The 25,768-nt window shown below is 46.9% G+C and overlaps 1 protein-coding gene across 9 annotated transcripts in view; it reads left to right on the top strand.

Annotated features, from left to right (window-relative positions):
- Positions 1 to 25,768, top strand: part of ZNF536 (zinc finger protein 536) — a 443,559-nt gene that overhangs the window by 107,031 nt on the left and 310,760 nt on the right. For 8 of the 9 annotated variants that reach the window (XM_070451016.1, XM_070451018.1, XM_070451019.1 and 5 more), the window contains one exon: positions 11,010 to 11,125. The gene's annotated coding sequence lies outside the window, so the exon portion shown is untranslated. Of the gene's footprint in view, positions 1 to 11,009; positions 11,126 to 19,101; positions 19,369 to 25,768 lie in introns of those variants that run through there. The other variant, XM_070451020.1, reaches the window with a different exon arrangement.

Genomic DNA, 25,768 nt, shown 5'->3' with positions numbered 1-25,768 from the left:
GGCCACCTTCAAACAAACCCAGAGCAGACCCCCACGTATCTTTGTGCATTGGAACTTGCAGAGGATTTTTTTTTGTTTTTTTTTTTTTTTAATGTCAAAGAATTTATGCAGAGCTAGGATTTGGAACTCTTTTTTTTTTTTTTTTTTAAACTGCCCCAAAATGGCATTAATCAAAAACAATAACTCCTTTTAACTTTTCTAAGTGCTCTAAAGGAAAGTATGAAATAATCTGCGTGTGGGCCACAAATGTGGAGAATGCAAACATTTCACAATAAACATGTTTAAATGAAAGTCCCTGGCAAGATAGTCTGAAAGATAGTACATGCTGGGTTAATTAATGCATACTCATAAAAATAAACCTCACTTTTAAGATTCGACCAATAAAAATCATTAGCATATTTGGATCAGATGACTTTATGTATACATTGAACTTCTCTGTGGCAAACGGTCCTTGGAATGCCTGGAAACAGACTCCAGTTTGAAGTCCAGACTCCGCTTCTATCTGCTTTTTGTGTTTCCAATACAGTGATATGATGATTTATTCTGGTTTTATCTGTTATACCTGCAATTGATCTGCTGGTGATGGGATTAAATTTATCATTTTAGATGAATAAATCATAGTTAGATAACCAGAAAAATGTTTAGTTGCATAAAAATGCCTATTGTTTGCTTGCTTACAACACATGACGTTTGATTTTCACTATAATCAAATTACTACAGTGCATTATTTTTACTCCAAGATGTTGATTTTTTGCTGTCTTAAATTGAATCATTTTGGCCTATTCACAAATGCTATCTTTAAAAAAATATTTTCCTGAAATCATACATTCAAACAAATGTTGACTTTGGGTTGTGGATTATGCAATGTTCTGAGGTTTTGTTAAATTAGAAATCACATAATTTTCTAAGCCTAATTACAGTACAGAAGATTCTGGTTTTATATTGTGCTTTTTGTACAGGAGAAGACAAACTGCTATAGAGTCTGCTTTGGTATGAAACTAACAGTAAAACCAAACTCATTTTAAAAGAACTGAGATTGGAATTCATAAACTCAGTAGAAGTTAAGTTGTAACTACCCAGACAGTGAAATTCTGAACCTAAGATAATGCCACATTTCAAATCCTTATGAAAATAAAAACAACCCAACAAAAATTATTGAGGAAAAAACTCCAGCATGAGTTTAATTTTATCCAACTTTATTGGCAGCTTATTTTGAACTAATGTGCAATAAAGTTGCCAAGCAGAACAATTGAAAGAAATGAGAAAAAACATTTTTTTGTTGTTTCCTTACACTGTTTGTTTTAATAAAGTCTGTAGAGCAGTAAACACCTGAATCATGACTTGGTTTGGGGTTAGCCAGAGAGCTTTAGGACTTATCAGTGCTGCTGTGATTAGCGAGTTCACAAAAGTGCAGGCGCTGGGCCGTCCACTTCAGCGAGTTCCAGGGTGACTGTCCCTGGGTCCGCTCTATCTCCTGCCCCCACGGGGACTGATGGGGCCCTGGTGTAGGCCCTTCTATGGTAGCATCATCCTAGCTCCCCCATGAGTAAGATAAGTACCCACTCCTAAGGAAGCGCCTTTCACATGAATGTTTCTGGGAAAAGGGCTTGCAAGTCCAAGGGATCCAGCTGGTTGTAAACAGTGTCGGCTTTATACCCTCATTTTGTACCAGAGACTCAACATTGCCTTTTTAGAGAGCATGTGTTTATGCCTATAGAACGAACCTCTGTGTGTGTGTATGTTTGTCCTGAAGCCACACCTAGTGATTCCGGGGGTGGGGGAGCATCTCTCTCTGAGACCCCTGACAAACTCTGTTTACTGAGGTTCGCAAGCTTCTCAGCCCCTCCTCCATCCAGGACAGGGGGCTGGGCCTGGGGGAGGCTCCCACTGGAGGGGGTCCTGCAAGAAGACCTCTACCTGGGAAGGCCCAGGGCCCTTCTGGAGTGGGTCGGAGGAGGTGACACGCACAAAGGGTTGCTGACTGGGGGTCGCAGAGCACCTCCACAACCTCCGGACAGTGGGATTCAAATCCAACATGTGTATGTGATTTCTGCCTGGGAGAAGTCCCACAGTGTCCAGATTTTTGAGGAAGTGCCTTTCTTATTGGGGACTTGCATGGTGGCTCAGACGGTAAAGAATCTGCCTACAAAGCAGGAGACCTGTGTTCAATCCCAGGTTGGGAAGACCCACTAGAGAAGGGAATGGCTATGCACTCCATTATCCTTTCTTACTAGGATCTGAGAAACAGGTAAACTTAGATGTAAAATCTAAGAGATGCTAACCTATTCTTGTAGAAACGGGGTGCTGCTTCAGGACAGATACAAACGTCTGCTCCTGGGAAAGTCTCGACTGCAGGACATGGGGTTGGATCTGGGGAAGAAGCAAGAGGACTCCTGAGTGCGTCACACAAAGTGCAGCTGTCTCAGTACTTTTTAGGGTGATGTGCTGAGGGGATGGCTGTGATGGACACAGTCAGCAAGTGTTGGGGGAGGGAGCTGAGGCCTGCAGTGGGGAGAAGCCATCTAAGGTTGGGGCCCTCCCTGGGCCATCTCTCTGGCCTCCACCCTCCGGCCTGTCCCCAGTAATGGGACTTGGATACAGCCGCGGCCCGTCCCAGTGGCCGTTTCGGGGACCCTGCATGTCCCTCCTTCGTTCCCTCTTTGTACTCACACTGGGCCTTATGTCTTGGGAATTGTCAGCTTCTGTGGCTCCCCTCTCGCTACCAGCACCTGCCGTGGAAGCCACTTGCTGAATGGGTCTCTCTCCTGGGCCACAGTAGAGGGGGAGGGCTGTTTTTTAACGCAGGATGGGCATGCGGTGGCCTCAGAGGTTCAAGTTCCCCGTGGCCAGGAGGTCCTTTGGAGACTCTCGTGTGTTCAATCCCCTCATAGGACGGTTGGGAGAGTCAAGGCTGGAAGGGAAGAGACTCTGAGGTCAGACACTGAGCAAGTGGCAGGCCTGGGTGAGGACAGGCTGTAGATGCCCAGCCCCGTGACCTTGTCCCTGAGTCACCGTCCTCCTCTAGCTCAGCGTGTGTGAGCCAACGTTCTGTGGGAGACATGTCAAGAGGTGGCCGGCTCTGTCCGATTTCACCTCCTGCTGGCTTGTCTTATAATAACGGCAGCAACAGCTAACTACTGCCAGGCACATGAGGTCAATTAATTAATTACTAATCATTTCAATTAATTAATTCTTATGACAACCTTATGAGGTGGATACTACTTTCACCCCCATTTTACGGATGAGGAAACTGGGGCTCAAGTCCACAGTCAGCAGTGCAGTGGAGGAGGGTTCAAGCCCAGGCTGCTCACCGCTGGGTCCGTGCTTTCAGTTCCCCATCCTGCACTGTCCCCAACGCCGAGATGATTTCAGACTCAACATGCCTCATCCTTTTTTTCTTTGATATAGTTAGATATTTATTTTACATAATTTGATGGAGAATAACATTGGTTTTGATTTATGGCAGTGTTATATAAAATTTCCATTAAAAACAAATTTGTGAGTTAATTTTGAGAAAAATCCTACTGAGTTAATGGCATAGGTATAAGCAGATATGGCAGTGAGATGAAGGTGGGGTACACATGATTAAAATGTGGGCCACATTGTCCCCAGTCTAGTTAGGGTGGGAGGAAAATGTCGTCACTCCCCATTTAGAAATTTCATTCTGGGAGATGGCCTCTGATAATGGCTAACGGCCAGTTTGTTCAAGGGAGAGTCTTAGATGTTTGTTTTTCTTGACGTGTGTCAGGTAGTAGCTCTTTACCCACTAATAAGACTTGTAGATCCAGGAAGCCTATGGTCTTGCTCAAGGGTCACGCCTGGGTCTGAGTCCACTTGCCTCAGTGGGGACTGGCCTCTGGCTTAGAATCAGCGGCAGGACTGGAAGCAGAAGAGAGGAAAGGGGGGCTCATTGGGGCTGGAAGACCATCATTGTGGAAAGACATCTCTTCTAGTTCCTATGTAAACACCAGGCTGCCCAGGTGTGGATAACTCTACTGGAGTTGGCATATGGTTCTGCCAGCATCCAGGGCATGTCCTTCAATGCCACTAGGAGTGCTGCCACAGAATTAACTCTTTCTGGGCTATCAGAAAGTCACCAATCCAATGGTTCTCAAATTGGCTTCCATGGGACCCCAGGGGTTCCAAGAAGAAGCTTGGGAGTGTAGAGAAGGGGAGAACCCAGAGCTGTCTCTTGCAGGGTTGGCTAGAGGAGCTGCTTTTATCAGCTCACATGTGCTCAGATTTCCCTGGAAAAGGATTCTGCCAGAGAAATACTGAAAAATCATGGCTTAGACCAAGTACTTAGTTCTGTGGATGGGAAACCAAATTCCACAGAAGAGCAATGATCACAAAGATTGACTCTCTCCAGTCATTTTAAATAGAAAACATCTTTATTTATGCAGATAAGTGGAGCTTGGAAGAAGAAATAAAATATTAATATACACTTGAAAGGAGCCATGAGGGTTCCTATGGTGCAGTCCCTTGCTTCTGGGAGCCTGGCCATGGCACATTTGGTAGAGATGGATGTCCACCTGGGAGTAAGCTCTCCATGGGCAGGGGACCCAGGAGTCACAGGGAAGAACAGCTCAGCAATATCAGACAGTGATGGCTGTTAGTTGAGTGGTGACTAGGAGCCAGACCCTGGGCTGAGCACTTTCAGATGTGTTATCTCCATTCTAAAGATGAGTAAGTGGAGGCCTGGGTGATGATGTGAATTCTCAGTTTCATTGCTGGGCCTTACTGGGCTATCATCTAGGGTCTGCGCTCCTGATGCTGTAGATTCTGCCTTCCAGGGGACATCCATCAGTGTCTAGTAGGTGCAGGATTGCACCAGAGCCAGGTGCCTCTTGATCAGAAGCACCTGATTGAGCCCTTTCACCCTGAGGGTCCAGACAGGAGGCAGGAATGTTTGTCTTGCTTATCCTGAGTCTGTGGTGGCTTATGCAAAATCCTATTGGCTGCCCCACAGGGTTTTCTAGGAATTTGTGTTCTTTGAGATAGAAGAAGGGAGCCAAGGATGGGTCCAAAAACTTTGACAATAAATCAGATCTTGTTTACTATTTTTTCTCTTCTATCTTACATCAACTCAGTCAAGCTATAAGAGCTCATGTATATACTTGTTCATTAAAAAGATATCAGTGGTATTCTTTCATCCATTCATAAGGCGTTTTTTTTTCATTTACATGCACATTTTTGAATTTATATGTTAGTTCATGCGTTATTACTTTTTACACTTTTTCAATCATCATTCTATCTCTCCATCTGTCTATTCACTCATGCCTGTATGCATTCATTCACTTGTTCACCTATTTCATGTGTGCATTTGTTAGTTTATTCATTCATTTTACCCTTTCAACAAATAAAGCACTATGAAGTTAATTAAATTCTATGGAGGAATATGGACTAGTTTAATCATATCCAGGGAAGACTCTGGGCATCTTTGTCATTGTTGGGTATAGAGGCATATGTTGTTGTTCAGTTGCTCAGTTGTGTTCAACTCTTTACGACCCCATGAACCATGGAACGCCAGGCTTCCCTGTCCTCACTTTCTCCTGGAGCTTGTGCAAACTCATGTACATTGAGTTGATGACGCCATTCAACCATCTCATCCTCTGTTGTCCCTTTCTCCTCCTGCCTTCAATCTTTCCCAGCATCAGGGTCTTTTCCAGTGATTCAGTTCTTTGCATCAGGTGGCCAAAGTATTGGAGCTTCAGTTTCAGCATCAGTCCTTCCAATGAATATTCATGGTTAATTTCCTTTAGGATTGATTGGTTTGATCTCTTTGCTGTCTAAGAGAGTCTCAAGAGTCTTTTCCAGCACCACAATTCAAAAGCACCAATTCTTCAGTGCTCAGCCTTCTCTATGGTCCAACTCACACATCTGTACATCAGTCAGTTCAGTTCAGTCACTCAGTCATGTCCGACTCTTTGTGATACCTTGAATCGCAGCATGCCAGGCCTCTCTGTCCATCAACAACTCCCGGAGTTTACTCAAACCCATGCCCATCGAGTCTGTGATGCCATCCAGCCATCTCATCCTCTGTCATCCCCTTCTCCTGCCCCTAATCCCTCCCAGCATCAGGGTCTTTTCCAATGAGTCAACTCTTCACATGAAGTGGCCAAAGTACTGGAATTTCAACTTCAGCATCAGTCCTTCCAGTGAACACCCAGGATTGATCTTCTTTAGGATGGACTGGTTGGATCTCCTTGTAGTCCAAGGGACTCTCAAGAGTCTTCTCCAACACCATAGTTCAAAAGCATCAATTTTTCGGTGCTCAGCTTTCTTCACAGTCCGACTCTCACATCCATACATGACCACTGGAAAAACCATAGCCTTGACCAGACGGACCTTTTTTGGCAAAGTAATGTCTCTGCTTTTTAATATGCTATCTAGGTTGGTTGTAACTTTCCTTCCAAGGAGTAAGCGTCTTTTAATTTCATGGCTGCAGTCACCATCTGCAGTGATTTTGGAGCCCCCAAAAATAAAGTCTGCCACTGTTTCCACTGTCTCCCCATCTATTTCCCATGAAGTGATGGGACCAGATGCCGTGATCTTAGTTTTCTGAATGTTAAGCTTTAAGTCAACTTTTTCACTCTCCTCTTTCACTTTCATCAAAGGCTTTTTAGTTCCTCTTCACTTTCTGCCATAAGGGTGGTGTCATCTGCATATCTGAGCAAAACTACTGGAAAAACCATAGCTTTGACTATATGGACCTCTGTTGGCAAAGTGATGTCTCTGCTTTTTAATATGCTATCTAGGTTTGTCATAGTTTTCTTCCAAGGAGCAAGGGTCTTTTAATTTTATGGCTGCAGTCACTGTCTGCAGTGATTTTGGAGTCCAAGGAAATAAAGTCTGTCACTGTTTCCATTGTTTCCCCTCTATTTGCCATGAAGTGATGGGACAGGATGCTATGATCTTAGTTTTTGGAATGTTGAGTTTTAAGCCAACTTTTTCACTCTCCTCTGTCACCTTCATCAAGAAGTTCTCTAGTTCCTTTTCCCTTTCTGTCATGTAGAGGCCCATGAAGTTGGATAAATAGTGTCAGGCCCCCTGAAAGAGAATTACTGGCCCATGAGAGGCACAGGCTAATGCCATCTACTGTGACCATGGGATCTAGATGTCACTTAAGTGCTGCAGTCTTGGAGTCTTTCCTCCCCAGGACTTACCAATGACCTGAGAATACATAGGGGCCCCCCAGACCTTGTCAATAAGTCTTGTGGCCCCAAGTGATCCTTTAGTTGCTCCTGGGATGTGAGAACTGGCAGCATGCCCCATGGGGAAGCAGAAGATGGTTGAGTCCAGAAACCGGGGTTGTGATTTGACAGTTTAGAAAGGAGAGGTTCCCTGTCCAGATGGGGCATGCATTGAGTGGGCAGGAGATTCAGTGAAGGGCATAGTGGGAGTGAAAAGTAACAAGAGTCTTTCAGAACTATGTTTCTTTCTCCTCCTCCACCAAAGAGTTTCCATCTGTTTTCTTTTCTTTCTTTCTTTTTTTTTTGAACCTCACATTATCCCTGAAAGATAGGCAGGATGAATGCTATGATGCTTATTTTAAGATTCTGGATTTGAAAGTATAGAACCATAAAACATAGTCAAAGATGAGGTGCGAGTTCTAGCAATAATAGTAATATTGACTGCGAGCCAGGCTAAGAACGAGAATGTTTTACACCTGGACATGAAGTATTTGGGGAAGGACCTGCTTCCACCAGATAAGTGAGGATTAGAAATCACTTATCCATCAAGCTCTGAGTTGGTGTCGGGAATATAGATTGATTGCTTCCATGGTTTAAATGTGAACTTCTCTTGGTTTATTGAGATGGTCATTTACTCTTGCACTCAGCCTTCCTTATTTTATGTGACTCCCAATGCATATACATGCCCTTTCTGCTTTCCAGACTGTGTTTTAAGTGTCTGGTTGCAAGGATGCTTTTGTTAAGTAGAGCATCGACCAGTACCAGTTGGCTCTAGATGATGTGTTGAGCCTTAACTGCTCTATGAATACTTTCCTCTGTGATGGAAGGTGGCATGGGTGGGTGGCCAGTTGGAAACTCCTCCTACCCTCCTTTAGACTGTGTACTTAATTTCTGAGATACTCTCCTTCCCCCAGGTATTCATGAAGCCTCACCCCAAGAAGACAAGCTCAGGTGGTCAGTTTTACCTGCGTATCAGAACCCCGCCCACATTGCATCTCAACTCATGACCAATCAAGAGTTCTTCCTGTACCCGGGTCCCCTAGGTAACAGGAGCCTTCACTTGAGAAGGACCACAGGAAAGAGCACATCCACCTGCACGTTCCTCCCATGCCTTTGTCTGCCATCCACCTCAGCCCTGCCGCCGCCCTCATCGTCCAAGCATCCTTTTGCTTATTGCTCTACTTGATTTAGAATACACAGCCATAAACACGCAGGGCAGCCAGCAGCATGGCCGGATATAATATTAATTTCTTTTCTGGTTTATTTGTGAGGGAGTCAACCATATAAATCACCTTAAGCCACTAAGACAGAAAGTGAAATCGCATCTTCAAATGGAGAAGTGTAGTGTGTTACCAATAAAAACTAAGAAGAATTTGTGACCAATTTGAGGGTCTTAATGTGGGCATAGTTTTGTTAACATTGCTGTAGATTATGTGAAATGCTCAGAAAGTTTTTTTCCCCCGCCGTTTTAGTGAAAAGCATTGGGTGCCTATCAGTGGCATATCATTAGAAAGTCTGGTGTCTGCTGGACAGTCTCCTTGTAATGCCATTTTTCATGACTTGTTTAATTAACAACCATTTTTGACCTAGACTAGTTATAAAAGTGTTTCTATTCTCTCCTGCTAAATTATGTCTAATGAACATATTTGCATGTTATCAGATATAGCAATATATCATTTCAAATTTTGGCGTTTAAGCCTGCATCACTCAAAACAGCTTTTGTGGATTAGTAAGCAGGTGAAATCAAAAATCTCATTTCATATCTGACATTAATAACTTTCAGGGGGAATGAGCATTGGCATTTATGTCTGGACCAGAATCGAGCCCAATGTCCTAGAAACACAAGGGCAGCAGACAAACCTACTCACCAGATAGGAAAATAAATCATGCATAATGCAGAATTTCTACCTTACATGTTAATTAATGTGTGCAATCAATTACTGATGTTACAATATGAGAAAGAAACTGGTGGGGAATGGGGTAATAAAAAATACCTATAGATTTATCTGCTTCTTTTTTCTATTTAAACAAATAGTCTTCAAGCCTGTGAATGCTGTGTTGAGACATGCTCTGAATAATAAGCATCATAAAATCTAATCAGATTTATAAGAGGAATTGATTGTTGTGGCAGGAGGAGAGGGTGGAAAATAAGCTGAAATTTAAGTGTTAATTTTTATGCTAATCCACAGTGGCTTCATATGAAGCAATTTTGTTCTGTGCCACAAATATAAAATTGTCCCTTGCAGAGAAATGTCAGCTTGCTAGACCTGAAAGCAGTAATTTATTAGGTATGTTTCTATTAGTATGTGTCACAGTTGTTAGCAGGCTATACACACAATGGTGCTTCATACTTATCCTCCAAGTCTCAGAATGTTTCAGCTCAGTGGCTGGAACGTGGGGCATTAATACATTATCATATGCGGGGTGGTCTGTGCCCTGTGGACAAAAGGCTATTTAATACAATTTAATGTCATTCTGAGAAGAAGTGGAAAAATAAAGACGGGGAATAAAATGGCATCTGTGTGTTTCACAGTGCACTCATGCACAAACCCTCAGTTTAAGAGGGATGACATTTCTGCCAAGAAAAAGAATAAAACTGGGGCATTTTTTTTTTATAACCTGTTCCCCACTGCAGTATTTTCTAAATGCTATTAAGTGATCGATTTACACGGCCCCATGATGATGTCATCTATAAGAAGGGGAATGCAGATGACAGCAAAATACTAGTGACAGTGACCTTGTTTCAGAATCCTTGGAACCCTGTCAGCTTTGCTTCCAGTATATGGTTTCAAAGAATGTACTTTTTGGACAATATCTAGTTACTGGGTAGTGAATTAATAGAGTTAAGGGTTCTGATGCAATTCACATATAGGTCAATTACATGCGCCAACATCTGCTCTGTCACTATCATTTGCATATAGCATTCATATGTTAATGATGCCTCTTTTTACTCAAGTAATATATTTAAAAAACAAGATTTGCATATCAGTTTGGATCAGTATATTACAAGCAATTTATCATTTTCTCCTTCTTGTTATGATTTTAAGAACAATATCTTGAGTGATGGCTGCTATATTTGAGCACGGCTCTGATTTATACAAGAAACCCTTCAGTGGGAAAGCTTCCATTCTAAAGCTGCTTAGAGCCTTATAAATCAATAATGACACAGATGGACTGGTGATAATCTATTTAGAATGCCTGATAGCAAATATTGTTGTACAGATGATTAGAGTGGTAACTGTTTTAGCAGAAAGCCTTTCTCTCTTTGTAAATGGTAAGTTTGAACAAAAAAGTGCTCACACATGGACTTCATGTCAGGAAATCTTCGTGCTGGGTCTGGATTGCAAAGGGGAAAACATGGGGGGAAGAACAAAGAGACTTCCCGCTCCTGCCAATATAATCATATCATTCCCTGTTTCTTTAACAAAACAGGACCTCTTAATGGAATTGTGTCTTCAGGTGTAAATAGCATTAAAAGCTGCTTCTCCTCTCCTCTTTGCCCTGATACAGCGCAAGGAGTGAGAAAATAAAGTGGAGGTTGTCAGAAGTGGCAGCTGCTTGGAATCCTGATAAATATAAGCTTTTATTGATCTGATGAAAATGAAAGATCCCAGTGCTAGGCAGTATTTAGCTTCTTGTCTACACACGTCACCGGTGGCCTTGCATTGGGATAGATTTTCATTCTCGTACACCGGATTTGATTTCATCTTTAACCTTTTCAGTTGAATTTCCTTGACCTCTGCATATTGCTGTGATTTGGTGAATTTGTTACATTTCACTTTACATCATTTCTTTCTATATTTCCTTTTGTGATAGGGAACTGGGACGCCCCTCTGGCAATCTGTCAGTGCCTGGATCAGCTGCATCCTTTCTGGGGTATTTTCTCACCAGACTGACAGTCCTTAAGACAAGTATGCAGTTAAGCTGCTAAGGTAAGTCTTATGATGTTGGAACTCTTTGCCCTGGACACACATCATTTCCTCCTGCTTTGTCGTGTTGACCTAACACAAATCCCAGCCAAATAGCCCCTCTCCTTCTCCCTGGCCAGGGGTTTCCTCCCAGCCTCTGCCCCACCCAGGTAGGACTCTTCTACCTGCCCATAGCTCTGGGAGAGTTGTGGCTGGCAGGACCACTCGCCATAGGGGAGGGATTCCTTAGCGCTTTGGGTGTGTTTGGGGATGGGTGGGGAGGGGGAACAAAAGAATCATGAAAAAATGTTATTTTCCTCTCTGTGGCTTAACTCCCCTCTCAAGTTTTCTTCTGGGATAAATACGAGGCTTCAGTACGCAGTCCTGAGGTGCTGCTAACATATTCCGGTTCCAAGAAAGTGCCGCTGTTATTTTGAGTAGTTTTGATACAACCAAATCAAAGTGAAGATTTGAAATAGCTTTTCTGAAAGCCCAAGCTGAAGTCATAAATTATTCTGCACCATGATTCTTTCTGATAGTAAAACCATACCTCTTTGCCTGACATTGCTGAAATGTGGAAAAGTGAAAGTTAAAAATAAAATGAAACATTTAAATCTTGGCTGTTGAGAACCTCAGATAGACATCAAGGCCAGTCGATAAAGGCCCCTATCAATTAGGCTTCCATGGTTATCATCAGATTTGGTTTATTAGCAATCGCACAGGTGCAGGGTTCCGGCATTAAGATTGAGAAGGGCTAGGAAAAAATGTGGGAAATACCATAAAACGGGAAGTGAGGGGCTAGGGAGACAAGGTCGGCTCAGCGGCAGGGCCCCGGGCCATGGTGGTGCCACCACTTCATGGAATCTTGTAGGACGAAGTATCTGCAGCCAAAGGGTTGGAAGTTTTCCCTTTTTTTTTTTTTTTTTAACCCCCTTTCTTTGAGTTAGAAAGTGTTGATTTCACACTGTGGCGCGTGTTTTCCGTCAGCTTCTTGGTGGGTGTATTCTGTGTTAACAGGAGCAGCGAATACGGGCAGTTGTAGCTTCCCCCAGCGGCCGGCGGGCAGGCGGGCAGCGGCTCCGGGACGCTCTTGCACCCGGGACGCTCTGGCGATGGAGGCGGCCGCGGGCTTCCCGAGCCTCCAGACTGAACTGTTTGGCTACTTCCCTTCTCAGCATAACGCAGGCAGAACAATTTTTGGTTTCATAGCTGTTTGGTTGGGAAAACAAGCCCGCGGTTGCCAGTAAGGTTTAGAATTTGCCTGCCAGATCAGGGAATGTCTGTGAAGACTATTTTCCCTCTTGGGAGGCAAAACACAGATGGGGGAGTTAGGAGTCTTACAATATTTAGCTGCTACATTGATGGTAGTGATTCTGCCGCCTGGATGCTCACAGTTTCTGAAGGCCCAGCTTAGTGTCCCTGCCAAGGGCCTCAGGTAGGGAAGGGAGTGGGTGGGGCTCCCCACCCCCCACCCCTCTGTGGTTGCTCTGGAACATCCCACATTCTGTGGCTTTTGAGGTGGGTAAGGAGGCGCTGCCAGAATGCTGCCTTTTCCCCTTGACCCATGCCAGGATGAGAAGGGGCACCCGAGGGCAGGAGCTGGAATGACTTGGGCTTCTCCTGTGAATGAGCCATGCCATCCTGCACGTGGCCCCTGAGACCCTATAGAGTAGGTAGAGGCACTGGCCTCACCAGGCTTCCTGCCACCAATGCATACGTTTTAAGAAGCTGATCACTTGGCATACTCTGGACCAAGATGAAGAAAGATGATGTGCTATTCTTGGGATTGGTCATGAGCAGATAGGGAGAGTTTCCTTCATGGAAAATGTACATCTTGGAATAATTTGGGGTCATGTGAACTGGAGTAGAGTTAGAACTGTGTATCCAAGAGGAAATTCTGTGCTCCAGAGACCAAGAAAGGGGACAGGCTTTCAAAACGAGCAGAGGGCACATGGGCATCTCCTTTCTTGCCTCTTGCTGATTCCTCAGCACACAGGATTCTCAGACCCTGGAGCCTGGAATTATGATGAGCTGGTTGAGAAATTTCTGGACTTCTCAAGGTACTTGTTGGGAGAATCTTACTACCATTCATCTCCACCAATGCCCTCCCTATACTTTGAAATAGATACTTGAATTTTTAAAGTCAAATACTATAAAAGTACAGCTTTGGGATGACCAAAGCACCATTACATAGAAACCCTAAGCAATCAGAGAAGGCAATGGCACCCTACTCCAGTACTCTTGCCTGGAAAATCCCATGGACAGAGGAGCCTGGTGGGCTGCAGTCCATGGGGTCGCAAAGAGTCGGACACAACTGAGCGACCTCACTTTCACTTTTCACTTTCATGCATTGGGGAAGGAAATGGCAACCCACTCCAGTGTTCTTGCCTGGAGAATCCCAGGGACGGGGGAGCCTGGTGGGCTGCCGTCTCTGGGGTCGCACAGAGTCGGACACGACTGAAGCGACTTACAGCAGCAGCATCTAAGCCATCTAATGCTAACTGAATCCCTCATACACATCAGAAAATGATTTACTGTCCTGCCACAGCATGGCTTTCCAGAGTGATCCCAGCAAGCAATGGAGGCAGAGCCTGGAAGTGTGGCTGGCCAGCCTTCCACAGCTTTACCTTCAAAGACCCCATTCTCGGTCTCGAGACCCAGCAACTTCTAGAAGGAACTGGCCCTCAGAGACCATAGGACCTTTTCTCCATCATACACAGAGTGGCTCCTGCTGTCCCTGAGGCACGTTCAGGACCCTGGACTCAGGGTGCTGTCCCGAGGCAGCCCCGTGTCCTGGTGCAGACGTGTGAGTCCACAGCCTTCCTGCAGCAGTAGTAATCACCTTAGTTAAATGCTGCAGAAGCGGTACTTTGGGAGCACAGAGGAGGGAGTGAATAATTGTAATTTCTGTGTGATAATGATGATAAGCCCTGCATATGTGTGTGGGGCTTTGCGTCGTGTTTGATCTTCACCGGGAGCTCTCCAGGCTCATGGAGGTAAGGATCCCTGCAAACTCCTCGATACGCAGTGATGAGGTAGGAAAGTAAAATCCCAGTACTCTCATTTTGCCTGAGAGCAAAAGAAAATCAGAGATAATTTTAACTCCAGAGGGAAGGTAGAGTGAACTAGAAGAGTTTCTTGGGGTTATCTTAATGCTCATCAATTCCATTGCAGGTAGGTGATCTTATTGGTTCCATTTTCCAGATGTGGAGACTGAGGTCAGAGAAGTTGAGTGGCTTCCCCCAGGTCACGCAGCTGCTGGATGGCGAGGTGAAGGTTTGCTCGTGCTTGTTTCTGATCTTGGAACATGATCCCTTGGCTACAGAGCAGCCCTGGGTATAGTCTTGGACAAGACAGGGGCTAGGGCACAGTAAACAAGACAACCATGGATAAGATGATGTCAGAGAGTGATACATGCCATGAGGAAATGATGTTTGGGGTGACATAGGGGGAGGGGGAGTATCTGTACTATGAGGGTGAGGGATGGCCCTCCTGAGGAAGGCACATTGGAAATGAGAGGTCTGAAGGACATGGGGGAGCCAGCCAGTGCAGGTCTGGAGGAAGAGCATTCCTGGCAGGGGGAGCAGCATGTGCAAAGGTCCTGTGGTGGGGAAGAAGTCAGTATGTGTGGGGGACAGAGTGGAGGCCATCGAGGCTGGAGCGCATGGGCTCTGGGGAGAGGGTGGGTGGGTTGGAGGGCCTGGATAGACATGCCTTTGTAGACCATGGCAAGGGCTATTGCCTTTCTTTTACTTTTAAGCTGCTTTTAACCAGAGAGCATGTCTTGAGAAACCTGCCCCCCCTTTCCAGGTGTGGGAATGCTCCTAGAGCTAGAATTCTGTGAGTAACTTGGACCAAGTCTTGGTGGGTTGTTTGCTGTGGTCTCAGTTTTCTACCAAGAGGGATGTCCTTGTGACTAGTGTAAAACTGGGAGTCAGGAATCTCAGGAACCATGGGTGTAGGAAAAGTGGCCAGTCGCATGGGGGCCACTGTGGTTCATGACAGTGACCTTTGGCTGCTCCTCTGGACTTCCCAGGTGGCTCAGTGGTAAAGAATCTGCCTGCAATGCAGGAGATGCATGTTCAATCCCTGGGTTGGGAAGATCCCCTGGAGAAGGAAATGGCAACCCACTCCAGAATTCTTGCCTGGGAAATGCTATGGACAGAGGAGCCTGGTGGGCTACGGTCCACAGGGTCAAGAAAGTCAAACAGGACTGAGTCACTAAACAACAACTGGACCCAGCTGAGCCCCCACGGCCGTGGGCTTGGGCAGAGCTGCAGGGGGCAGTCTTTAGGGCTTCCTTTGATCAGGTTTGCCTAAGTCTGTGCAGGCCTCAGGGAGCTGCAAACATGCTCCATTCACTACCAGGAAGTGTTAACTCCAAACTGATAGCGATCACTTCTTTGTCAGTGCTGATTTGTGGGTCATCTAAGAACGGGTTGAATGAGTTTGAAGGTTCTTGGTGGTTATGGTTTAGGCATCTTTTCCCTTGGGTAGTACAGGTGCTATTGTTAAGCAGGACTCTGTTTAGAAATTCTCGGTGATTCCTAGATCCATAGAACTCTAGGGCTAGCAGAAACTTTTGCTATCAAAGGTACCTTTATTTTCTAGGTGAAGAGACTGGGGCCTAGAGGGCAAGGGGTTTGCTCAAGATCACACAGCGAGCCATTGGCAGAGTAATTCTCACCTGAGCACAAAAGGCAGTTCCAGACAGCTCCGGGAATCCTCTTAGCTGAAAGAAGGCACCAGCAGGGGGAAGGACTGGTGTCCTGGTCACCTTGGGAGCTTGCACAGCTCCCAGGACAGTCCTGGCATGCTCCAAGTGGTCAGCAGTCATTCACTGATGTATTGATGGACTAACCTCTCCCCTCCGTATATTGTATTTATTAGAATTTGTTGCACCTTGGTTTCAGCAAACTCCATAATATATAGCAAATTCATATTTCTTTCCAAATTTTCTGGAATTCAGGGATTGCAAAGCCCAAGGCCTTGCTAGTATGATTTATGTCAACACCCAGGACACAACGAGGCCAGGACTCTGGTTGTGAGTTCCTGCTTCCTGCACAGGTAACTTGAAGGTGTCCCGCAGCTATTCCAGTAGGCTTGTTTTAGGGATACAAGATGCTGAGGGCTTTGGACGAAGGTGGTCAGTGCTGAAGGCAGCCTGGCCATGGGAGGGCTTGGACTCTGCCCCAGAGTGTGTTGTCAGAAGGCACCTAGACAGGTTTTGTCCCAGCCTGGGCGTCTCTCTCTAGGGAGTTGTCCTAAACCCCACTTCAGAGTCCAGGTGGGAAATGCAGGAAGTTGGACGTGTGCTGAGTGAGTGGGAGAGAGCTGATCCCATTGCAGGCGGCCACTCAACTCTCATCAGCTGCACTTGGAAATGTGGGCCGAATTTTCCCAGGTCTTCATAGTTTTTAAGGAAAAAAGTTTAAAAAAACTAGTTCTTTTCCTCCAATGTTGGCAACTTATGAAGTTAAAAAAAAATAACTTTTTTTCAAACACAAGCGTTTCTGTCGACCAAGCAGAGCTCTGAGGAGCACAGGCTCATACACACAGCGGGCACGCGATGAGACCCGGCCAGTGCTGACCTGAGCTGCCCGCAGCACAGCCCAGGCTCCAGAAACACAGGCAGTGGGAAAGGAAGGTGACATTTGCAGCCGCAGGCCTCACTCCTCTGCGTTCTCTCCCTGCAGAGAGGCCTGCGAGGCCTCTGGTTACATGGGGTGGGCTGATGCCTGCAAGAGGTGCAGCAGTGGGAACACCCACCTTCCGGGAAAGGTGGTCAGGATCCCCGTCTGCAGGCCTCCCCTTCCCACCTCACTGTGTGCCTCCCCAACACCTGAGTTATAGGGTGTCTGATACCCGTGTCTGATACGGGGACAGGGTGATGCATGGATTCTGCCCCCAGGGAGCGGGTGATAGGATGACCCCTCCTCATGCCAGTTGTGGGGCTGCGTGGGCACACGCCGTGGCTCCCTCGGAGTCCCGATTTGGTCCTCTTGCAGGGCCTATCCACTCATTCTGCTCACCTGTGTTTGAAATGGGGTGGTCCCGATGCTGTACCTAGCTGACCGGAAACTCTGGCTGCCGCTGGATGTGGGTGGCCTGTGTTGACCTTGGGAAGAAGCGCAAGAAGATTCTTTCTATCCTAAGAGGCCACCTGGTATGGGAGAGAAATGGCAAGGCTACTCGGCCCACCCAGAGCCTGTCCTGGCCCCATGACTCTATCCTGCAAAGGTGGCCCAGGTCCTCAGCTCCCCGAGAGGCTGGCAGGTGGGCCAGCATCCCCTGCGATGGGGGACGATCCTGAACATCTGCCCGTGGCGGCTCCATCAGGGTGCTTTGCGCCAGGACTGTCTGTGTGCTGGGAAGGGGCCGCTGGGCTCCGGGCCTCACTTCCTGCTGGCCCTGCCTGGCTCCCACTCATCCTTGTATACTCCCTTCACTGGTCCACATGCAACATGGAGTTTCTGTGTGTGTAATATTATTTGTTTTTATTTCTGTAATCCCTTTATTGTTTGCACAACTGCTGTCAGACTGTTGCCTGAAAGTATCACAGGATAATTGCAGAACGCCTGCATAAGTAATTTCTTATGAAATCGGGCCTTGTCTGCATATAAAATTGTTTGTCGTTGCCGCATACATGGACTTCATTATATCCAGGCTGTTTACCGGGCTTGCACCTTCCCCACAGGCCACGGCAACGAGAGGGCCTGACACTGGGAAATAATGAAATACTATCGTTATTCTCTTTGGTGATGTGACATTGCTGGAGGGTGAGAGGAGGTCCGAGGTGGTCATGGTCAGAGAGAGCCTGGCCCTGGAAGGGGAAGGGGACCCGGGTCTGGCTTTCCTCGGGGCGGCTGCTGGGGAGGCCAGTGGCTAATCCGTCTGAGCCAGTCATTTCTTCCGACCACATTTCTGTGATATTAATGGTGTGTGGTAGTGAAAGAAATGTGTTTTATTCTCGAGTCTAACCCTGCTGTTATCAAAGTAACTTCCAGCTTATTAGCGACAAAGGACTTTTCTCCTCTCTGCTGCCCTGTTCGCCAGGGCTTCCTGAATTAAACTGCTGTTTCCTGTCCTTTATATGCATGACCACATCTGGGTAGCCTGCTCACAGCCCCGCTGCTTAATAACAATCACCTTCCCTTTCAGTCTCTGTTGATTGTTTCTAATTCACTCTGACAGATAGTGCCTGACAACTTGCCGGCTTTTCCCTCCCTCCGTGACCTGAAGTTACTCACAGCACTTATATAGTCTGTCATTTTTAATATTTGATTTCATTTTAAGTTATGTGTTTTACTGAGAAGATGAAACCAAAAAAAAGGGGACTTGTAATGGAACATAAATTTAACCCTTCTTGCCATCCGGCACCAGCCTGAGCCACCCTCACTGGTGTCTGGGTGACGGTTTCTCCTTCCTTCTGATTCTCCAGCTGCTGCTGGGGCTTCTTTTCTTCTTTCTCTCTCTCTTTTTTTTCTTTATTTCTTTCTTTCATATCTGAAAACAAAAGCTTCATGTCATATTCTTTCCTTCTAATGGCGCTTGATTAGTTTATGGAACTAATAGTGGCGTCTTCTGATCTGCAACCAGGTTACAATGGAAAGACCTTTTGGGGGTTTTCCTCTGGGGGGAGGGAGTCAGGGGAGAGGCTTAGTGAAGTCAAAATGACCGGTGTCAATTAAGCTTCAGAACGTGATTTTGATCTTTCTTTCCAGATTTCTTCTTTCTGTGCCAGCTCGTGGGACAGAGAAGGGCCGCCCTCCCTGGGTTTGGGACCAGCCCTTGGAGCGAGCCCTTCCCCAGAGTGGGGACCAGGCTGAGTCTGGCCATGCATCTCCTTCTGCCTCTTCTTTCTGAATCTGCCCAGCGAGTGGCCTTGCAGGGCAGGCGTCCTCGTGGGGGGTGGGCAGCCCACGTCACCTCAGGGTCCACTCCGCCATGACTTGGCCTTTGTTTGCCACCAGACAAAGCCTCCTGTGTCCCTCTTGGCCCTCCAGAGGTTGAGAGCTGTGAGGCTGTGCATTAGGTCAGCTCTGCAAATAGACACCACAAAAATTAAAAAAAAAGAAGTGGCATGTTAACCCAACGTGCCTCACTTGTTTCTGCTGGCCTTCTGTGGATGTTAGTCTGTCCCACGCAGTGTGGCTTGGGCGGCTGAAGAAGTGCAGTAAGAAGGATCTGGGATGGGGCTAACTTCAGAAAAGTTCAAGTTCACTGTCGCCCATACCTGGTCTCCCCATGACCACAGCGCATCCCAGGTATGTGAGCTGCCATGCTCAGGAGGGCCCTGCAACTAAGTGTTCTCTGACTCCTGCGGAGCAGAGGGGTGCTTGTCCTAGAAGCCAGGCAGGCAGGTGTCCAGGGCGCTCCTGTAAAGGCGGTCTGCAGGGAGTGCTGGGCTTGGCCCAGAGAAGCACAGAGACTCCAGGTAGGCCCAGATCTACTGCCCACGGGAAGAAGTTCCAGCTGCTTCCCTGCTGCCTCTGAGTCCAGGCCTGCAGACCGAGGTCCTGGGTGGGCTGGCCATGTCCATCTTGTCCCAGCTACTCCCAGGACGCTTTCAGTGGGAGCTTTCTTCACCAAGCCTGCCCTTTCTAGAGCCTGGGTTCTCCCTCTCTCTCTCTGAGCACTGGGGTAAACTGAGGAAAAGGCTGCTTTCTAAGGGGGGCATTTTTCCTTTCTGTAGTCCCAAGCATCTCATCACTGGTTCCTTTTCTTCCTTCTGAAAAGGGTGAAAAAAGTCGAGAATAGTTATTTATTTTGATGGTTTTGCAGTGTTGCTTGTATTGTTTTTGTTTTGAGGTATTCTGATTAAAATTAAAAAGGAAGATTCTGCACAAAAAAGAATGAACACAAACCTTTTAACTTTATGTAAGAATTAAATATCTGAATACATAATGGTGTGTTATCAGTAAGAAAGGGACAAAAAGTGAATTCTCTCTTTCACTGACTCAGATGGTCTTTATGTGTGAGGTATAGGCCATATGGTAGAGAAAGTGGGGGTGGTGGAAAATCTTGTTTTTCCTTCTGTATCTCCCCATATTTGTAACCTATGGGTGAGACCAGGCGTGTGTGTGTGTATTTGTGCATGTGTGTGTGTATTTGTGCATGTGTGTGTGTGTGTGTGTGTGTATGACATCAATTGTCAGGCAGTGGTGCTGGCTCGCATAGTCTGGGATGATCTTCACAACAGCTCCATCTTAGTGAAGTTGGGCTAAAAGGATCCAGGGCCTTGAAGAAAGATACATAGAGAGGCCAAGAGCCACTATGCCCTTTCTGCTTTTAGGAGGGCAGTTGAAATAGAATTTTAAAATAAGTCCTGTATTTGAGGTTTAACCTTCAGCAAGGCCAAATTATGCTTTTATTCCCCTTAAAACGTACTCTTTGGCCATTATTGGTTCTTGTTTTAGAGTCAGAGAGAAATAGGGTGGTTGAAATCAACTAAAAAGTTGGTTTGGCCTTGGTGCCTCCATAGGCCATCTATTACCTGGTGAGGCTGGGGCTGCGGTGGAGGAGAATCCTTCAGAGTCCAGCTTTTCTGGGAAGCTGGCCTGTGGGCAGGTGTGGATTTGGGCCTTGAGGGTCCTCAAGCAGAGCCGGCTGGTACAGGGCTGCAAGTTAGCAGGGCTCCAAGGCCCGTCCCCGAGAATTCACTGACATTGGTCCTCAAGGGAGGTAAGGAGTGTGACCCTTCAGCACAGTCGGCAGAATGCAGGAGCCCTGCCGCCATCCTTAGCAGCCCGTGGGTGCAAACACAGAGCAGGGCACCAGTGATGAAGGCCACGTGGCCTGGGCCACCTTAGAGATTAAAGAGAGAGCCGTGCATCCAGACTCGGGGAGAGACCAGTCCATCAGAGCAATAGGAATAAGATGCTGACCAGCGATAAGGGAGCTAATGATGCTTGTGGGCCTTTTCTGTGCTCAGCACTGCACATCATTTTAGGAAAGGAAAACCAGACCCTTCTTGTGGCTCAGAAGGAGCTTCATGGAGAAGCTGTCACTGGAGCTGGGCCTTGGGGACCAGGAAGATTTTCATAAGCTGAGGCAAGGGGAAGACCAGAGAGAAGTTATTTGCAGAAGGTGGGGACTTGCCAGATGCATTTGGGACTGGGGCGAGGAGTGTATCTGGAGGGACCAAGGTGACCATCCCAGGTGGGGGCAGGAAAGGGGGAGTTGTGGGAAAACTGGGGGTGGGCTTGGTGTTGGGGTGACAAATAGCCTTGTTTTGTTGGGACTTGGGATGTAAGTCCGTGTGAGTGAAGATGTGGGTCAGAGCCCAAGGTGAAGGCTGCCTGCCAGCTAAGAGTATTCATGATGAGCTGGGACACACTGCAGAAGTGGGTGTCAGGAAGACTATGATACTGACCTGGGGCAGTGGACATGGGAGTAGGGAGAAAGTAGAACTGGACGCTGCCCTTCTCTTGGTTGGGGCTCACAGTGACCTCAGAGAGAGAGGCACCCCAGTGACAGCTCTGGGGCGGGATGTCCAGGCTTCCTGGCCTGCTCTGGTGCTCAGCTATAGGTACATTGCTCACATCTCAAGCCAGAGCTGAGAACTGTGCACAGCACGTTGGCCTTTAAAAAATAATAAAAAAGGGATTGCCCTTTAACTTGCCCCCCTCTCCCCCCCACACACTTTGTATTCATCAGGGTCATCCTCATTTTTCTTTTCATATGTATACAAAAGATGCACTTTGGGTTACACAAGGGGTATATGCCAATGTCGAGAGCAGATGAGAACAATGGAACAATTAGCAGATTCATCAGTTCTTCTGCTTATACTTCAATTCCAAGAGTGAAATGTTAGTTTGTTCAACTCTCTGCTTTACGCCTTGATCACAGTGTGAAAGTGTTGACTAAGCTTAGCTTCCTGGTCGGAGGGTCGAGACCCATGGCTTTTAAACATGCTTATGTGAAATCCAAACATTCATGGCCACTGGTGATCTTGAAATCAAGGCACAACTTATAAAATGAACACATAATTATCTTGTTTATTCAGGGTATAAATAGAGTTCATGCATTTAAAAATTTTTCTTCCTGATAAGGACTTTAGCCAGCATTTGGTCTTTAGATAGCCTGTCTCCCTGCCGTGCTCTCTCTCTCCCTCCCTGCCCCCTCCCCTCCCCTTCTCCCTCTATTTCCCCCTCCCCTCCATCCCTCCCTCTCTCCCCCCTGCCCTCCTTTCTCTCTTTCGCCTGCTTCTTTCCCCTCCTTTCCTCCTTCGGAAGGGGGTGACTTATTGGAGCTTCTGTGGCTGCCCCTGGCAGAGGCAGGGCCATGATTTCTTTCTTGGAGTCCCTCCTCCTTCCCTTACATCTTTTGGCAGAACGGAGGTGGGTGCCCAGGGCCGGCGTGGTGTGCTTGGGCACATTCTTGCCACTTCCACAAATCCAGGGAAAGCCCGTGAAGCCCACACCTGCTTGTGACATCCCAGCTGGGGACCTGAACCAGAGAGCAAGGCTGTCTGTGAATGAAACCTTCCCAGACCCTCTCTGGTGGGAGTTGGTGGGCGGGGGGCACAATTTATGCTCAGAATGACTCCTTAGTTCTAAGTCTGTCACTTTCATGGTGCACACACCTCCTTTTTCTATTTTTATCATCTCGAGTACCACATACTCCTAGACTTAATTTTTTTTTGACACACTTCTTTTAAGTAAATATATTTAGCTCTGTCCTAAATAATAATCTCTATGAAATCTCTGGTCTAATGTGCCCATTATATGTTTTCTCATATCAAATAATAAAATAATTATTTAAGTATTAATTGTTTTTGAAAGAGCAGGGGTTTTTTTGGTTATCACTTAAAACCATCTTGTGTGTTGGCAAGCAAAGACTCTCGGGATCAGCGAGTCGCCCTGTTGGAAGGTTTGCACCCAGCCACATTCCTAGGGATTTAGTTCAAGTTACTCCATGAAGCCACTGCCTTCCCAGTTCCCAGCCCCTCTAGCAAGTTCTCCTGACCACTCTTTCTCATGACCGTGCCCTCAGAATCCCTAATTGTCATTTACATATGTGCTGGTCACATCTGACAATGTTGTGAGCAGTGGTTGGGCCATGCTTTCTGACTTTTTTGAAGGCCAAAGAGTCTCATCAATTGAGCTAGCTGTCTTCCAGTTTGCCAGTTTAGTCTGTTTATCTGTGGATGTGTATATCTCTCTACCTATCCATCCATCCATCTATCCTATCCACTGTCCCTCTCTATATCTGTGTATCTATCATCGGTGATCTATCAATTGATCCATTCATCTATCTACCTACTTATCTTCTAATCCACCTCCCACTTTCTTTCATCCTCCTTGATGAGCCAGGCACTAATTTAGGCCCTGGGAATATAGCAGAGAACAAAACAAAGTCCCTACCCTCATGAAGCTGATATTTTAGTTGAAGAAGGCAGACAATAAACAGATAATAGATGAAGAAACCAGAAACTGGTCTGCAGGGACATGTGCCACACATGTACTGAAACAGGGGGACATGAAGCAAAGAGACCAGGAGAAGCTGAGGCCGGGGGGTCAGGGAGGGCCCCTCTGGGATGGCGACATTGGGTCCAGGCTCTGAAGGGCAAGGCAGAGTCCTGCCAAGATGCGGCAACACCTGGACAGAGGGCAGAGCTCATGTAAAGGCTGTGAGGCAGGGGCAGGCTCGATGACTGAGGGGCAGGGAGGAAATTCAGATAGAAGGATGCAACCATATTTGATTTGAACTTTGATAAGTTTTTCATTTCTCACGTCCTAGGGCCTATAGTCCCTTTTCTATGTCCCTCAGCTCTGAAAGCCCTCATGTCAAATCCCTTCTGCTGGGAGCTTTGGACGCAGGGCCATGTTGTCCCCTGCAGGCTTGGAGGGCTGGAGGGGAGAACACCATGATGAGGCGCCCGCTGACATGCTAATATTTCATTTTAATCTTGAGTGCCAGGTTACTTTCCAAATGAAGTGTCTCAGGCAAGGCTCTAACTTACATGAAATAAAAGAGTTTAGTGCTAATTAAATAGCATCTGACTACTGAAGCCATATTTATTGATGGTCTAAAAGAACACCATCTAGGTGGGTGGACTGGGAACATGCCTCTGCTAGAAATGCACCTTCAAGTCCTGGGACTCTTGCATTTTAGGCTTACACACCCCATGCCTGGCAAAGCATGTGGGGCTGGGACCCTGGGGAAGTCCCTGCAGCTTTCTCTGCTGGGTACAGAGATCAGTGCCTTTAATGTGGATTTGGTTCAGGAGGTCTGGGGCAGGGGGGCCAAGCTGCTCGTTTTTAACCAGGTCCCAGGAAGTGCGGACGATGCCGGTCCAGCTGCAAGGCGAGTAGGAGGGTCTAGAACAGACCAGGGTGAGCTGGCCCTGACCCAGGCTCCTACACCACTGCTCACAAGCAGTGAGAGCCCTGTGTGCGGTCTTGCCCACCACCCCCCACCTCTCCCTCCTCCCGTCTCTAGCCCAGACCTTCCTAGTCCTCCTGCCTGTCCCAGCCTCACTGTCACTCTCCTTTGGTTATCTGATCTTTGCTCCTGATTGCCCCACCCAGACTTGTAAGAGTCTGGGGCAGCTCAGGGGGCAGAGCCTCTGTTCCAGTCCCCTGCTTCTGTGCCTCTGGGATTGGCTTGTTCTCCTCCTGATGGCAGGGAGGAGGGTGTACTTCCTGGCCCTCTGCAAACAGGAACTCGCATAGGGCAGCCTGGCTTCAGCAGCCACCTGTAGGTTGAACTTGGTGGGCGGGGCCTCGAACGTGAGGTCACATTCTCCTGTCTGCCTTCCAGCTTCACTTTGGGGAGGCTTCTCTGGATTTTGTCTTCCCGCTTCTCTCATCAGCAGCCTTTGAATGCTGGGTGTAGACTAAGGATGCCTAGCTCTAATACCGCTGGAGTGAGAGCATTCCTATCGATGAACATGGGGTGACCACTTGGAGAGGCACGCTAGGGTGGTTGCCCATGGCAATGGGACCGGTGTTGCTAGACCTTTGAATTTTTCTAAAGAGGTCAGAAATCTGGATTTTCATATGGAACTCAGCCAGTTTTTATAAGTTTAAAATCTTTACATGATTTTCTTAAGTCATCATGTGAGCCAGACTGAGCATAAGTGTCCCTGGATTTTAGCAAGGAGTCCTCAGAATGCAGTGAGCATCTGGTGGTCACCAACTCTGGGGGTGATTCCATGGGTCCTGCTGGGAGAAGCCATGGGATCTGAAGGAGGCGGCATGGTTGAAGCTGGCTCCTCAGCAGCTCACCTTACCTGGGGAAGGGGAGTCGGGTGGAAAGGGCTCTGAAGACTCTGAAATCCATTTTGCAAGAGTGGCCCTGATGTAGCTTTCAGGCCTCGGGACAGCTCATTCTTCCATATCAGCTTGTCTGTCTCCACCTATAATTAGCATCTGAAATTTATAAATGAACTGCCTAATCAAGTAAATTTAGCAAACTTATTGTGAAGTGCTACCAAATCCTCTCCCTCCAACTGTCCACACAGACGCCCGCACCACCTTGCTTGTCTGTGCTGCTTGCAACTGAAGCCATTTATGTGTGCAGTCTGGCAGCCCCGCAGACAGTCCATTTATGTGACCTGTTATGAGTTTATTAGTGTTTCACTGCCTTGTTGCGATTAAGTTTTATCAGTTTCAGCTTCAAGAGCACAAGGTTAAATTTTCAATAGAGTTTTCGCAAAGT

Source organism: Odocoileus virginianus, chromosome 20 (genome assembly GCF_023699985.2).
Source record: "Odocoileus virginianus isolate 20LAN1187 ecotype Illinois chromosome 20, Ovbor_1.2, whole genome shotgun sequence".
Lineage (NCBI taxonomy): Eukaryota > Metazoa > Chordata > Mammalia > Artiodactyla > Cervidae > Odocoileus > Odocoileus virginianus.
The sequence above is the reverse complement of the archived record's forward strand: the minus strand, read 5'-3'. Positions and strand labels throughout refer to the sequence as shown.